We start from the raw sequence: 15934 nt of genomic DNA, 5'->3' as shown, positions 1-15934 counted from the left end.
TGTTTTAAAAATAGAAACAAATTCATATTGAGAACCTATTACAGTTAGTTTAACCAGGCTTGTTTGAACAGCAAAAAATTTCAACAAAATATTCCACAGTTCATGAGAATCTCTGTACATTTTACATTTGCACAAAAAATAAGAACAAAACTTGTATGTCATTTGGCAAATATTTGATTTACATTCACAAGTTTAAGTAAGCAAAGTCTGTGATCAAAACCTATTTACGTGTACAGCTGGTGGAATACTTCCTTTATGACTGCACACAAGAACAAATTTATTATAATTCTTTCAACCCTCTGTGCATTCCGACAGCATGCTGAGAACATTAACTCAATAGTCATGGGTTCAACTGAAGAATCATAGGTTATTATAAAGGTAATATTTTGCTATTAAAATATCTACTGCCACTAGCTTTCTGCATGACTTGTGTCAAGTAAAATATCTATGTGCCTCGGCTTACAAAATAGGTACAATGCTCATAGTATTGTTATGGGTGAAGTATTGTTTAAATTTGATACTCTTGAATGAAGTGCAAAGTATTTGTTTCCATTTTGTAGCTTTCTCCACTGCTAGTTAAAAATCTATATATTTAAAGAAAAAACCACTGTTGTATCAAAAAAGTATTATAAAGGTAATTAATAAAGAGCAGAAGTTTAACACTCAAGCTACTCAGACTGTTTCTTCTGAATAAGTAAAGATGACCTGATCTTTGCAACTTGACTTCAGTATATCAGGAGGGACAACCTTCCAATGAACTTCTATACCCAGTTACATCCTGGCACAGATTGACAAGTTCTTCAGGATTCACAGCTCCATTCCAACTGGACTACATGTTAAGTAATACTAAGGTCTTTATTTCATAAGTTCTCCAACTCTAAGGACAACCAGGCTGTAACTCCAGTCCTCGAACCACTTGTAGTCCACGGCACTGCTTCTCTTACAATTGCCTGACAGATGTCAGACTTCATGCAGTTACACTTGCTGCTAACTGTAGCCCAGTCTTGGACTGAGGACTTCAAAAGGCATTAAAAAACCCCAAACAGATTAAACTCACTAAAATAAGCTCCTCTGTGAGGCTGCTTCATGACTGCAGTCCCTATCTTTGGTAGAAATTCAGCTGAGATCAAATTTGAAGACACAACCAAAATTAGAGAGGTAACAAATGGAATAGAACAAAACTAAAGGGAGAAAGCCCCTTGAAAAGATCAAAACATTGGGGCCTGCAGTGAGTAAGAGGAGAGTCTCTACTAGAGCATGTTCCTCCATCTGGGAGAGTAAGCATAGCACAGATGCAACAACAGGATAGAATCAAGCAGCTACTACCATCACATTACAGTTTGTCGTCATCATGTCTCTTTAATGCTATCCTATTTCTAATATTACTTTTCCATTTAACCAAGTATCATTTGCCACAGAAAAGATGTGGGGAAAGGATTAGGAAATACAATTTGGAGATAGTCCACAAAAGGACATTTATGTTATGTGGTCCATGATATGCAAGAAGTTAAAACAAGCAACAGTAGAGTGAAGTTGATAATATACATCAGAACTCCAGAATCCTGCAGACATAAATCAAACTAACAACTCTCTTAATCTCACTCCACAGCTGTTTGGCAAAGTAATGAGCATTATGTACTGGAGCTATTTGTGGGGAAGGAATCACGCAAAACAGAAAAACAACTGGACCATGGGTCAGATAGTCAGAAATCCTCCTCACCCCCCACCACAGCATAACCTCCTTCCCTTCCCTCAGTAGCCAACAGACTTGGTGAGGGGAAGAACAGCAAAGACACTGTTCTTTGGAAAGGGAAAGGGAGTGTAACAGACAGTCAGGAGACTGAAGGAGGGAGGGATAGTATAACAGACACCCCCCTCCAACAGCCCTGAGGTATGCAAGAAAAAGAGCACTTTTTCCACCTTTCAGCAGCCAAAGAGTTGAGATATGGAAGAGCTATCACCACATACTCACTAGATAAGAGACTGCCTTGAAAGGCAGAAACTCCAAGCAGGGATCTAGGAACAGCACCCTTTATCTTCCAAGCAATGTGGATTTCTCACCAGGGTGCTGCCCTTACTTCTCACTATAATTGCCACAGGGGGTGGCCCACACACCTCTCCTATGGTTAAAGTTTCTTTGTCAACCAGTAGTTTTAAATAAGAGCTAGAGGACCTTTTCATACTGTTATTCAATTGGATACTAAAACATGTATGTTCTTTTTAATGTTAGATCACTTATTTTGATCCATCTTTTGCTATTTGTAGAAATAAACCATTGATGCAGCATCAAAAAGAATAATAAAACATTATATATATATATGCCTACCAATAAAGCTTTCTAAATTTATCTAGTAGTTATTTTTAAAGAACTTCCTCACTAAATACCACTAGTATATTACCAGAATAAGACTCATCACAATAGGCAGTTTTCACCTCCCCACTTGTAATACAGTAAGTAGTGGTAACTGTTAGTTTTGAAGTCCTTTTATACAATTTTGACTGATCCCACATTTTTAAAGTACAATATTCTTTAACACAGACTAGCCATTCTATTGAAGCTTGATATTCAAGTGCTAATAGCTTACAGGTTCAAGAAGCATTTCTCTGGTATGATAGTAAACAAGGTCTCTTTTCCACAAAATGGGAGAAGTCAACAGAAAAAACAACACTTTTTCAAGTTCCTCAGACACTGATGCACAGAGTAACTACTGTCACACATATACACATGCACAGATACATGTGGATAGGAATGCCTCAAAGAAACAATTTTCAGGTATAAAAGTTTTATTAAAGCTAATAATATATGTGCTGCCAAAGCGCATATGTACACACTTAGTAATATTTTTTCAATGCATATGCTAGATTTCGGGCTGGTGGCCTTATAGTCTTAATTTTCAAAATTTATTTTCAGATGGGGTGGGGTGTAGAAATAGCTATGCATAACAAAGGAAAGCTTTGAAAACTAAGAACATAAGGCTCTCCAGGACCCAAAATCTAGCATTTTGCATAGCAAATTGATTGTTACCCATACCTACAGTATTCGGAGCCTTGTCCCCAAATAACCTACAATACCAAGCACTTATACCTATACTATGTAATTAGATCATCAAGGATGATTCCTTAAAGTAGGTTAATGCCTCTTTTGTTAGGGAAATTCACCTTTCCGAAAGCTTCCCTGATCTATAAGGAGAGCCAAGCTGTGCTAGTGTAATTATAACGAACTCCTACTCAAAAAGCAGGAAAAATAGAACTAATCTTAAAGCAAAGCAAAAAACCTCATGCCTTTTAGAGAAAAGAAACATTGCGATGCAAACCTTGTTCATGACTAAGGAGACTGACCTAGTTAGAGAAATGGGTTATACTTTCGAGCAATAAATTAGTGGCTACCGCATAAAATGAAAAACCCCAACACACGGGGAAGGAAATTTGATAAAGCACATGGGAAGCCCAGTATAAAACCGTTAAAAAGAGAAAAGGAGCCGGTGCGGATACACCATACGGCCACACACCTTGAGATGTCAGGAGACGCTTTTAATTTACGGTAGGGACCGCGCGCACCTGCAGCAGTGACCGCTGCAAAGGACCCGGGCAGCCGGTTCGCTCGGCGCGGGCTCGCTGGGGTACCCGAGCCCCGCGGCCGCTGCTAGCGAGGCACGCACCGGGTCTGTTCCCCCGGAGCTGCCGGGAACCCCGCTGCCTCCGCCGTGCGCCCCAGGAGCGCTCGCCCGAACCCCGGCAAGCCCCGTCCGCCCTGCTCCACGGGCACCTGGGGGCGAGCGAGCCGCTACCCGGGCGGGGGGCACCGTGCGGAAGCGGCGCTGCCCCCGGGGCTCTCCGCGCGGACCGGCGCCTGGCACAGCCCCGGGGCACGGCCAGCGCTGGCCCCCGCTCGCCCCCGGGGCAGACCCGCCCCAGCCGCAAGTTACAACAGCAGCAGCTCCCCGGGCCGGGAGCCCGCTCCCCTCTTACCCTGCCCGGGCGCCGGGCTCCGGCTCCGGCTCCGGCTGCTCCGGCGCGCGGGGATGGCAGGCGAGCGCGGCTCAGCCGCCGCCGCCACATCAGGCAGCGCGTCCCACTTACTCCGCGCTGGAGCAGCTACAGGCTGGCGCCGGGCGCATGCGTCGAGGCTGGCCCAGAGCCACCCCGCCGCCCAGGTGAGCGGGGCGTGGGCGCGCGAGCGCGACCCGCAGGTGAATGGGCGCGTGCCGGCGGGGCGCAGGGGAACCCCGCGCGGGAGCGCGGGCACACAGCGCCCTTGGGCATGCACGCGGGTGGGCGCGCCCCAACTCTGTGTGACCTACATATAGAGGGGTGTGGCTGCACCATTCCGTCGTGTGCACACACGTGTGGCTTCCCGGTCATGTGGACGCGCGCCTGAGTGTCTATGTAGGTGTTTGCAGCGGGTTTATGCTTGTGCATGTGTGGCCACTGGCTCACGTCCCGCCAGAACCCTTCCTGCAGTAGTTAGTGGGGAAGGCTTCATCCATCAAGTTTTGCCACAGTGCAGGCATTTTTGTTTGTGTCCTTTAAAGACAACCTTCCCAAGCTGAAGGAGCTGCGGTGCTCCAGACTCACAGCTTTAAGGGTTTCGGAGTTCTACATAACTTTCCCCAAGGCCAGAATGAAATTGGCAGGAGTGATCAGTTTCATTGCTGTATTTGGAGCTCTGTAGAACTGAAAACCATAAGAATCATGACAGTTTTGCTCAGCGGAGGCTACTGCAGCTATTCACAGAAACAGAGGAAGATGACCAGAAAGATAGCTGGTAGGAGACTAGTATAGTCAGAGTGAAATTAAGACAACCAGATGCCCAGAAAAACTGCAGGTAGAGTCTCTCAGGCTTTACCCACATTTCCTGACAACAAGTTTCAGACTTAAAATCAGGGCAATTCACACCACTAGGAACATTTGTTTCAGACTGTCTGCAAATTCAGGTAGGCATCAGGCACAGGTAGATTACATTATCAAGCTTTTCTTTGCATGCAGGCTAGAAAATTTTTGTAAAAACAAACAAAAAAAACCCTGAAATTCTGTTCTCCTCAGGTGACTCCAGCAGGTGACTCCAGTCTTAGGTGCAGCCCTATAGTGCCTAGTCTTTAGGTTGGCCCAGGATACAATTGTTGAGATCCTCTGTTTTGCCCAGTAGCAGGGCAGAATAGAAGAAATGTCTCCTCTCCACCCCTACCTTTGCCTAGACAAGAGAGTTTTGGGGTGGGGAAATAAGGCTCCTTATCCCATATATTTGTCTATTTCAGCAGGAATAGGAAGACACCTGTCTGCAGGGAGGCTGATATGAAAAATTGAGCCCTTCATGAAGGAACAGGGAGCATAGCCTTGTAGGAATCCCAGCAATTCAGAGGTAGAGGAGGATGGGCTTCTCACCCAGGCATTACCCCAGTGCTTTGCAGGTGGGCCTCTTTAGTCTTTCCTACCAGATTCCAGCTATGATAGATGTAGTAGTCTATCTCATAAACTGTATAAGTGCAGAGAGAGAAAGAGAGTGTGTGGTGTGCACATATATGGGTTTAAATTATTTCCCTCCTTAGCTCGAGTGAGAGTAGTTGAGGAATTTATACAGATCAGCCTCAGTTACATACACACAAAGCAAGAGGCACTCAAACAGATTAGTTTTGCAGTGTCTGAGTCCTCCATTACAAAACCAAAATACTGCTGTAAAACTAATCCAAAAACAACGAGAGAGTGGCTGGTCTGCCAAAGTATCCAAAAACATCCGTGGTAATGGCAAAGAGTTTCAAAAGGTACAGCAATGTGGCCCACATCCAAGACAAATCATGGAGCAGATGCTTCAAAGATTACTCAAACAGAAGGAGAGGAAAATCTGTATAGGAAATAATCTGTTGCACTATATTTTTTTTCCTTTGGCAAATTTAGAGGTTACAGACCATGGTGGCTAGCATCAATGTTTTCTGGTGTAGCTGCAAATTCCCATGCCAAAAGCACCAGAACTGTGTCTCAGAAATAAAAGAACTTTGAAGAAGACATGCAGAAATACCATATTTATTCCCCCCTCCCCCACCTTCCACTTTCACGTTGTTGGAGGGTTTTTTTATTATTACATTAAGTGTTCAGGGCTCACTAGTTTCTGGCTTTAGAAAACTACCTGTGAATTGTGCAAAATAACAAGGTTCTCTATTCAAATGGTGTTAGAGCAAAAATGGATGACAAATCTCAGAAAACAGCAATTTTACTTGTACTTCATAAAGAAGTCAGGGTGTTATAAATGACACAGATGTGTTAGAGTCTGAATACAAATTAAAGAACAAATATTTAGGCTACCTGCCTTCTGGAGGATGTGATTTTAAATGATGGAGGAAGCACTACAATGCTTAATCTATTTGTTTGCTATTTAGCAGAAAAGAAAAACAATTTAACACTGATTGGATAACACCTCACCATTCTTCAATCTGAGCTCTTGGAAAATTGTAATTCTAGTTCAACTTAATAAAATCAAGGATTGCAGCATACCTTGTTTACAGCTCACTTTGTTAGAAGATGTTTGACAGGCTCACTTATGGCACTCAACTCAGGTTTATGGCAGGTCATTTTCAAAGTTTGGGCTAAGCTTCCCTTCTAAGTATGAAGTCTAAAGTCATTTCCTTTTCAAAGTCCCATCTAAATAGTTTGGACAACTAAAGAATCACTGTGTTTTTTGAAAGAAAATCTGTATTCTACAGACAGGAAGGCAGAAGTAGTATAAATGAAGAAACAATTTCCTCAGAATGTCTGGGGGATTAGATGTCACAGTAGTAAAAATCCCAGAACCTGCTCTACACTACTGCTTCCACTGTTGAAACTTCAACCATGCTAGACCAATTATGAGGAAAATGCTAGTGTAGAGAATATCATCAGTCCTTCACTGTACAAAAGAGAAGCGCTGATCTGATGGCAGAATGCTGGACAAATCAGAATTAGAATTGATTCTCTTGAAAAAGAAGCATTCCATATGGTGCCAGACTAATTTTATGTTGGAAATGTCTAAGGCTTGGATTTTTGAGGGTCTTTTACCTTAAACCAAATTAATTAAAGTCACTAATTTCACCAGCTCTTTTAGTGGCAAAGATTTGCTAACGTCTAGAACAGCAGCTTCCAAGCTGTGATTCCCAGATCTTCCATGGTCTTTGGTGGTCTATGGAGAGCTGGCTTTCTCTTAATTTCCATATGCTAAATCACATTAAAAGGAGCTAAAATACATTATATACTTTCTTAACATTACTTTTCCATATAAGCAATTGTTGTATGTGCCATAGGGCTGTTATTCAATCTCCAAACTGATGATAGATGTCCCACAATAACCAGGAATGGGAGGGGAAGTAGTTCATGAGACATGAGACATTCTCTCTATTTGAGAACATCTGGTCTGGAATGTTGTGACATTCTTCAGAACAAATATATCTGTGTTTTGTAGAATTACCAATCACCTTTCATAAAATGACACTTCAATGGATGGTAACAATTAGCCTACTATAGAGAGATGTCATGACAAGTAGATAAATGTGTATGGTTCTGAATAGCTCACATGCATTATACAGGTGAAATGAAAACTCAAAGCCATTTCCTGGATCTGTCTTAAAAAGAGCTGCTCCGAATTTAGATGCTAATTTAGTCACTTAATCCATAATTTAGAGCTTCCTTGTAAAGCGTTCCCTTTAAATCCTCTCACCCTATAACTCACCTTCATATAAATCCTTGGGTCCAACTTCTTACTGAGATACCGTTCTTCAAAACATCTTGCAGATCAACTCAAGAAACAAAAATATCACTGACTAACCCAAGGATTTAGAAAAAACTCTAGGTAGGTAGGAAACCTTAATTAAACTGTCCAAGAGCAGCAGCTCACATCACATTTTAACTAGTTGTGCTGTGGCTAGTCACCACTGATGACTGCCTGATTCAAAGCCATTTTTAGGAGCTCACACATAGTCTATCCTGTCTTTCCAAACCTGGAAGCATTTAGCCATGACCTTTATTTTTGGGTCAGATCTTCAGCTGGAAAAAAAAATCAATGTAAATTCTGACTAAGGCACTGTGTTACCACAGACTATCCCTGACCTTGTGGCTGAGTGTTCACACTTCAATTTTTCTCTGTTGGCACCATAAAGTACACATACTCCATGTGTTGCAGTTAAGGTACCCTTCGTTGGGGCTGTTTATTGGAATATAACATAAATGGATTTCATCCTTACACCAGGGTTCCCCGGGTCCTTTTAGTGATTCCCAATTCCCCATGCCAGGGCTTCACCATCCATTTAGTTTTTTCCCTAGGGTTCCACAGCTATCCTTTATTTTCAGGGCTTCAGATACCAGTTGTCTCAGCTGCCAGCTGCAGTCTCACCCGCTGGTTCCCCTTGTCAGTGGACCCTCTTTACCTTTGTGTGGAGACACTAGAACAAGGGTCGGCAACCTTTTGGAAGTGGTGTGCCGAGTCTTCATTTATTCACTCTAATTTAAGGTTTCGCGTGCCAGTAATACATTTTAACATTTTTAGAAGGTCTCTTTCTATAAGTCTATAATATATAACTAAACTATTATTGTATGTAAAGTAAATAAGATTTTTTAAATGTTTAAGAAGCTTCATTTAAAACTAAATTAAAGTGCAGAGCCCCCCAGACCAGTGGCCAGGACCCTGGCAGTGTGAGTGCCACTGAAAATCAGCTTGCGTGCTGCCTTCGGCACCTGTGCCATAGGTTGCCTGCCCCTGCACTAGAATATCCTGCTGTAGGGTTCTCTTCAGAGCAGTGTAGCCTAGTGAACAGAGCACTAGAGGGGGACTCAAGAGACCTGGGTTCTATTTCTGACTATGCCACTTGCCTGCTACTCACGTCACCTCTCTGTGACTCAGTTCCCCATCTGTAAAATGAGGCTAATGATACTGACCTCCTTGGTAAAGCACTTTGAGTTCTGCTGATGAAACATGCTGCTCTACTGATGCTAAGAGCTAGGTAGTATTATTTGTGTGTTTCTCATGGGTCTCCCACTAATCCTAGTTCACAAAGACCTTCCTGGGCACCATGACTTATCCCCACACAAACTAGCCAAGGTGCTCTGCCAGTCCCATTCAAAGAATGGGTGCATTCAGTCCCACTTACAGGAGGGACCAGCTTTAGGTTGCTCTCACATGATTCTTGGTCATTTGACTCAGGCACAGACAAGAGCTTTAGGCCTTACCACTGACAGGTCTAATTCACCCTGTGACAGACACAATGGGAGGTAGATTTATTCAAGTGTTTATTTTAGCTCCCTTAAACAAGAGACTTGAAAGTTGCTGTGACTGAACCACTTAAAAATCTTAAGGGCCTGTTTCCCACTTAAAACCTCTTTACTCCACTTTGGCAGTATGCAGAGGCCTTACATTGGGAATAAACTATATTTATAAATGACAGCAGTGTAAAGTGGTCCTCAAAAATTTCAGATTACCATCCTCTTTTATCAACCTGTAATATGCTGATCCAAAGCAAAGCATCTGTATCAGGTTCTCTTCCCAGAACTGCCTGGGCGTGAGCATAGACTTTATTTTCTTGGAGTGATTAAATGTTGGGCTTCTGCTGATCTGTCTGTTCTTCTGAGAATGCAGGCAAAAAGCTTTTGCTTTTGAACTTGTAGCAAAGGTTTCCGGTATTTTTATGTAGCACACTAGCTATTCTGAAGACTTCTAGCTCTCTGTAGAAAGGAGTACCTAGCAAGCCTCCTAACTCTGTAGGCTGGATTCTGGCCCTATGGTCATCACATAAGATAAGACATTGTGGGACCAAGCGAATGCCTTCCTGGCTAACATCCATTGATTTTTCTAGCTATTGTAATACAACTGTACTGCTTTGTTTTCACCGTACTTCATCTGCAGAAATAAACGGTGTGTCTGGTGCTCATTTACTCTTTTCTTTAACTGCCTTCTCCAGTAACTTATTTAATATGTTTATTACCCCCGATAAATACTACAGCTAAGAGGGAGTTAAAAAAAAACAACCTCAAGGAAAATCTAAAATTAAGGAAATGAGAACTAAATGGAGAGTGCAGGCAGAATCAGTGTTGCTGTTTACTATCAATCCCCCTCAATTGTAAAAGCTTCTAAGAGTTCACTTTGAAGTTTCCTCTTTCTCACTGGGAATTTACCTAGATTCCATTACCTCATATTCTTGATTTTTTTAATTGATATTGGAGATCTTCTTTGCTGCTGTACATTGCAGCCTTTCAAAGATAATATCCTTTCTATAGTATAGTGATCTGTTTGGCATGTAACATTCCACATGGGTATGAAGAAATGCTTTGGACAGAGCTTTTGGCTTGCTATTTTATCCCTTTGCTACTGTTAGCTACCATGTTGTTTGCCTCTTTTAGTACTGCTGTGTACTGAGATGATGATTTTTCCATATTAGCCTCCACATCCTTTTCCTGATCAGTGTACTGGATGATTGTTCCATTTAACACATACTCCCTAGCTTGGTTTTTTGCTCCAAGACTAATTGATAGTATATTTGTTTGCATTAAACAGTATTTGCCATATACTGGTATCATTACTTAAGCAATACAAAGGCCTGGTCTACACTACGCATTTATACCAAATTTAGCAGCGTTAAACTGAAGTAACCCTGCACCCGTCCACACAACGAAGCCCTTTATTTCGATATAAAGGGCTCTTAATATCGATATCTGTACTCTTCCCCGATGAGGGGAGTAGTGCTCAAATCGGATTGCCATTTCGGATTAGGGTTAGTGTGGCCGCAATTCGATGGTATTGGCCTCCGGGAGCTATCCCACAGTGCACCATTGTGACCGCTCTGGACAGCAGTCTGGAGTCGGATGCACTGGCCAGGTAGACAGAAAAAGCCCCGCGAACTTTTGAATTTCATTTCCTGTTTGCCCAGCGTGGAGCGCTGATCAGCATGGACTGTACGGGAGATACTGGATCTGATTGCTTTATGGGGAGACAAATCTGTTCTATCAGAGCTCCGTTCCAGAAGACGAAATGCCAAAGCATTTGAAAAAATCTCCAGACAGAGGCCACAGCAGGGACTCAACACAGTGCTGCGTGACAAGTGTAACGGAAAGCCAAAGAATCAAATGGACGCTCATGGAGGGAGGGAGGAGGGACTGAGGACTCCAACTATCCCACAGTCCCCGAAAAGCATTTGCATTCTTGGCTGAGCTCCCAATGCCTGAAGGGTCAAAAGCATTGTCCCGGGTGGTTTAGGGTATATCTTGTCAATTTACCCCCTCCCCCCATGAAAGAAAAGAGAAAAAAATAATTTCTCGCCTTTTTTCAATGTCACCGTATGTCTACTGCATGGTGCTGGTAGACGCGGTGCTGCGGCGCTGAACAGCAGCATCCCCTCCCCTTCCTTTCCTGATGGCAGATGGTACAAAAGGCTTGGAAACCGTCCTCATCATCCCATGAGTGCTCCTGGCCGGCCTCGGTGAGGTCGGCCGGGGGCGCCTGGGCAAAAATGGGAATGACTCTCTGTCATTCCCGGCAGATGGTACAAAAGGATTGAAAACCATCCTCATCATAGCAGCTGGAGGCTGAGCGCTTCACCTCCCCCCCGCCCTTTCGTGTCTAATGAAGATTCTGTACTGCCTGGACTATCATAGCAGCGGGAGGCTGCCTCCCCCTCATTTTATCTTACTAAAAAGTCAGTGTTTCTTATTCCTGCATTCTTTATTACTTCATCACACAAATGGGGGGACACTGCCACGGTAGCCCAGGAGGGTGGGGAAGGAGGGAAGCAACGGGTGGGGTTGTTGCAGGGGCACCCACTAGAATGGCATGCCGCTCATCATTTCTGCGGGATATCTGGGGCTCTGACCCGGATCGGCTGTGCTTTCTGGTTCTCTAGTAGACTTGCCCCATATTCTAGGCAGGATTGACTATTTTTAGACAAAACATAAAGAAGGGAATGACCTGGTGAGTCATTCCCATTTTTGTCCATTCGCCCCCGGCCGACCTCAGGGAGGCCAGCCAGGAGCACCCATGACAGCAGCAGATGGTACAAAAGGATTGATAACTGTCATCGCCAATTTCCAATTGCAGACGGTGATATAGGGCTGGTAACTGCCTCTGCTACCTTGCAACGGCAAATGAATGCTGCTGTGTAGCACTGCAGTACCACGTCTGTCAGCAGCATCCAGTACACATACGGTGACAATGACAAAAGGCTAAACGCGCTCCATGGTTGCTATGCTATGGCATCTGCCAGGGCAATCCAGGGAAAAAGGATTGAAATGATTGTCTGCCGTTGCTTTCACGGAGGAAGGATTGAGTGACGACATTTACCCAGAATCACCCGTGACACTGTTTTGGCCCCATCATGCATTGGGATCTCAACCCAGAAATCCAATGGGCGGGGGAGACTGCAGGAACTATGGGATAGCTATGGGATAGCTACCCACAGTGCAATGCTCCGGAAATCGACACTAGCCTCAGTACATGGACACACACCGCCAAATTAATGTGCTTAGTGTGGCCGCGTGCACTTGACTTTATACAATCTTTTTTTAAAACGGTTTCTGTAAAATCAGAATAATCCCATACTGTAGACATACCTAAAGCCTATTCTACATCTAGTTGCATTGTGCTTCCTTATCTGCTATAATTCTACAATTTTAGTATAATTTACCTAATTTGAGATGTTGTTTCAGTACTTTCATCCACATCATTGATCATCTTCATGTTCTTTACACTTTGAAAAGCTTCCTTCTATGTATGGTTACCATATGTATTCTATGTATATATAGTAATCATTTACTGGTTGTTGGGTTTTTTTGTTTTGTTTTTAATCTAGCACCTTACTTTGACTCCTCTGTTAGATTGTAGAATTTTTTTCCAGCTCTCTCTCAAAATTTTTACTCATTTTTCATTGTAAAAGAAATAGTTTGATTTAAATTTTCTGACCATTTCTAGCTTAGTGATTAATGTCTGATACGGAGTGCTATAAAAAAACCTAAGTATCCGCAGACTTTCCCTTATGGAAGCAGTATGGTAAAAGAACTTCACCTGATTAATTACATATGATCCTTCATACTTGAATCCATGCTGGCTGTCCTTAACTAAACTGAGCTTTTCCAGGTGTTTTCTTACCACATTTCTTCAAAATAGTTTCTAAGTTTTCCCAACAGGCAACACTAAATATACTGGTGGCTAATTTTCTAGTTTCTCTCTTGATTCTTTTTTAAATAATTAAGTTATTATTGCTACATTTCAGTCAGCTAACATTTCTTCTGAATCTAGTAATTTTGTTTTAAATCTGTTGAAAGTTCATCCATGTTACTTATGTCATTTAACACTCACAGCTGTATGTCAGCTGAAACTAGAGTTCTGGATCTTTTAAGTGGAGCTAACTTTTTGTAATTAGTTATCTTATAGTTTCTAGTTTTCTTTTTGCAACCTCTAGTGAAACAGTCCCAGATTTAGTGTAAAAACTGTGTGCCTCCTATGTAAAAACAGGTAAAGTAACTATTTATCTGTTATGCTATTTCCTAAGAAATCAATCCTTATTTTGTTAAGCAGGCTATTATTTATTTTGGCTATTTTTCCTATTGCATTTATATTTGATGGGCCCCATGCTACTTGAGTTATTTTCTGCAATTTGCAAATTCTTTTTACTGCTCTATTTTATTCTTTCCTCAATTCTCCAACCTCTTAGTGCTTTAAAAATAGGTTTAAATGTCCCATTTGGCTCTTTAAGGGCTCAGGGATATCCCTTTCTAATGCCTTCATGTCTCCTAACTAGAGCTGGATTAACTATTCACAGTAAATAATTAATTTGATTAAATTAATTGCCTTTTGTGTGTAAATTATCTATAGATTTAAATTTTTACTAGTGTGTTCATTCTTCAAAAAAAATTGACAAATAATTTATGTTAATATACTTCGTCTTTGGATTACTTGCAAACTATTCAACATACTATCAATATACTGTTTGTACTGTGTGATGGGCCACTTAATTCCCATTATAATGTTTCCATATCCTGATTGGATATATGGGTTTAGATAGCTGGGTTTAGATTGTAAGCTTTCTTGGGCCAGGAGAGGTATTTATTACATTTTTACAATAGGGTCCTGAGCAACCCATCTAGGTGCATCTGCAATATAAATAATAAATATTAACACCCCAAAGAGTTTTCAAGATGGTGACGTGACCACTTCCAACACAAATATTATATATATATATTCATATTCACTTGGACACTTTGTGAACTTTCATGTGAACAAGTATTTGTTTATTAGCATGAATGTTCATGAAAAACAAATTTAAATAAGTTGCAAATATGTTCTAAACAAACTCACTGCTTTTATACAAACAAAATATTCGCACATCTTCGTTTGTCACATGTGCCAATTTCTGCTGCCAATCCTAATCTTAACTCTTCTATTATTCTGCTTACTATGAGTTGCTAAATTCATTTACCTTTAAGCCTGAATCTTGTTCCTTTAAAAGACTGAATAATATGAAGCAGAAAAAAATGGTCATAGCAGAAATTTATGCTGTAGTGCTAACCAAAAGGGAAGGCACAATAAACCTTTCCTTTTCAGTAGAATAGAAGTCAGTCTCAATCTTTCCTAAAGAATGAGAATGTACAGATATTCATTGAGACTCGTCCGTTCTATCCCTTCCCCTGAGAAATCAGCTTCCCAGCCTTTTTCTCTATATATATGCATTCCAGGTGTTTTAGGGCAAACACTGCAAGCACTTGAATTCCATAGAAGGAAAAACGGTTCCAGTAATAAATGGAAAAACTCTCCCCAAAAAGAAGCCTAGCCTTATATATAGGCAGAGATTGAGGAACAGTGTGATTCCTAGACAGGCATACTAGAGAACCATCAAGCAGAGACAGCACTTTACTAACGTCGCAAAAAATCTGAGAGCTTGAAAACTGGATGAACGACCTTCTGCTACCGTATGTAGGTAGGCTAGCAAGATGGCATAATATTTGTATTAGCTAATTCTTTAAATATGGAAACCAACTCTTCTGCTATTGAAGACGAGCTCTGCATAGTTGCTTTCACCAACAGAAGTTGGTCTAATAAAAGATATTACCTCACCCACATCATGTCTCTAATATTCTGGGACCAACACGGCAACAACAACACTGCAAACACTGAAGAACAAGAACAATTAGGATATTTCTTCCTCTTCAATTGCTTTACAGTAGTGTCTATTTAAAAGCATCAGGGATTTATGAACAGATGATAAGAACAAAGTAGTTTCCCATTTACAATAAAGGTGATGGGCCACAGCCACCACTGAGTTTCCACCTGTTTTTCTACCAATACTGCCTGTATGGAATTCATATAAGAGATTAGGAATTGGGAATGGGAACGGTATTAGGGATTCAGTGTAATACATTTTTCTTTGGTGCCATAGAGCCAAAACAATTATGTTATTCCACATAGTCCAATGTAATGAAAGCTTCTGTGTCATTATAATGACCCCACGACTGGGTTTAATCCCAGACCTACAGAACTAGCTCACTACTTGAGTTAAAGGACTAAAGCCATTAGCTGAAAGCAGACACACAGACCTCTTGGTTGGACCAGCCACTAGAGGGGAACAATGAGTCATGTGATCATAGCGTAGGTTTCATCACTCTGTAACATAATGAGAAAAAAGCTGTGATATAGCAAAACCATTGTAAAAACGTGATGGGTTTAGCTCAGCATAGAAATCAGTTACATTCAGTTTTAGGGTGTGAACTGAAAACAGGTTACAGACAATGGGACTAAACTTGCATTCCTTGCACACCCCAAACTGCCATTGCAAGTATGGTCTGACAGTTAAAACAGAGGACTTGGTGTCAGAAGATCTAGAATCTATTGCTGGCTCTACAGATTCGTTATGTGACCGTGGGCAAATCACTTAACTTCTCTATAAAATGGAGATAAAAATACTTAGCACTTTGTTAAAGTTCTTTGAAATCCTTG

At 41.6% G+C, this 15934-nt stretch overlaps 1 protein-coding gene and 1 long non-coding RNA gene across 5 annotated transcripts in view; one reads left to right on the top strand and one right to left on the bottom strand.

Annotated features, from left to right (window-relative positions):
- Nucleotides 1-15553, bottom strand: part of ZNF385B (zinc finger protein 385B) — a 302602-nt gene extending 287049 nt beyond the window's left edge. The window contains exon 1 of one of the 3 annotated variants that reach the window (XM_039494459.1): nt 15535-15553. The gene's annotated coding sequence lies outside the window, so the exon portion shown is untranslated. Of the gene's footprint in view, nt 1-3969; nt 4196-15534 lie in introns of those variants that run through there. The other 2 variants (XM_039494458.1, XM_039494457.1) reach the window with 2 other exon arrangements.
- Nucleotides 304-6430, top strand: LOC120374587. Of its 2 annotated transcripts, none has more exons than XR_005586159.1 (3): nt 304-378; nt 5256-5408; nt 6375-6430. It is a non-coding gene; the product is annotated as an uncharacterized LOC120374587 (long non-coding RNA). The 2 variants fall into 2 exon arrangements; XR_005586160.1 differs by having other exon boundaries at nt 315-378; nt 5259-5408.
- Nucleotides 15554-15934: the final 381 nt, after the last annotated feature.

Source organism: Mauremys reevesii, linkage group 11 (assembly GCF_016161935.1).
Source record: "Mauremys reevesii isolate NIE-2019 linkage group 11, ASM1616193v1, whole genome shotgun sequence".
Lineage (NCBI taxonomy): Eukaryota > Metazoa > Chordata > Testudines > Geoemydidae > Mauremys > Mauremys reevesii.
Note: the sequence above shows the minus strand (reverse complement) of the source record. Positions and strands in the feature narration are given on the sequence as shown.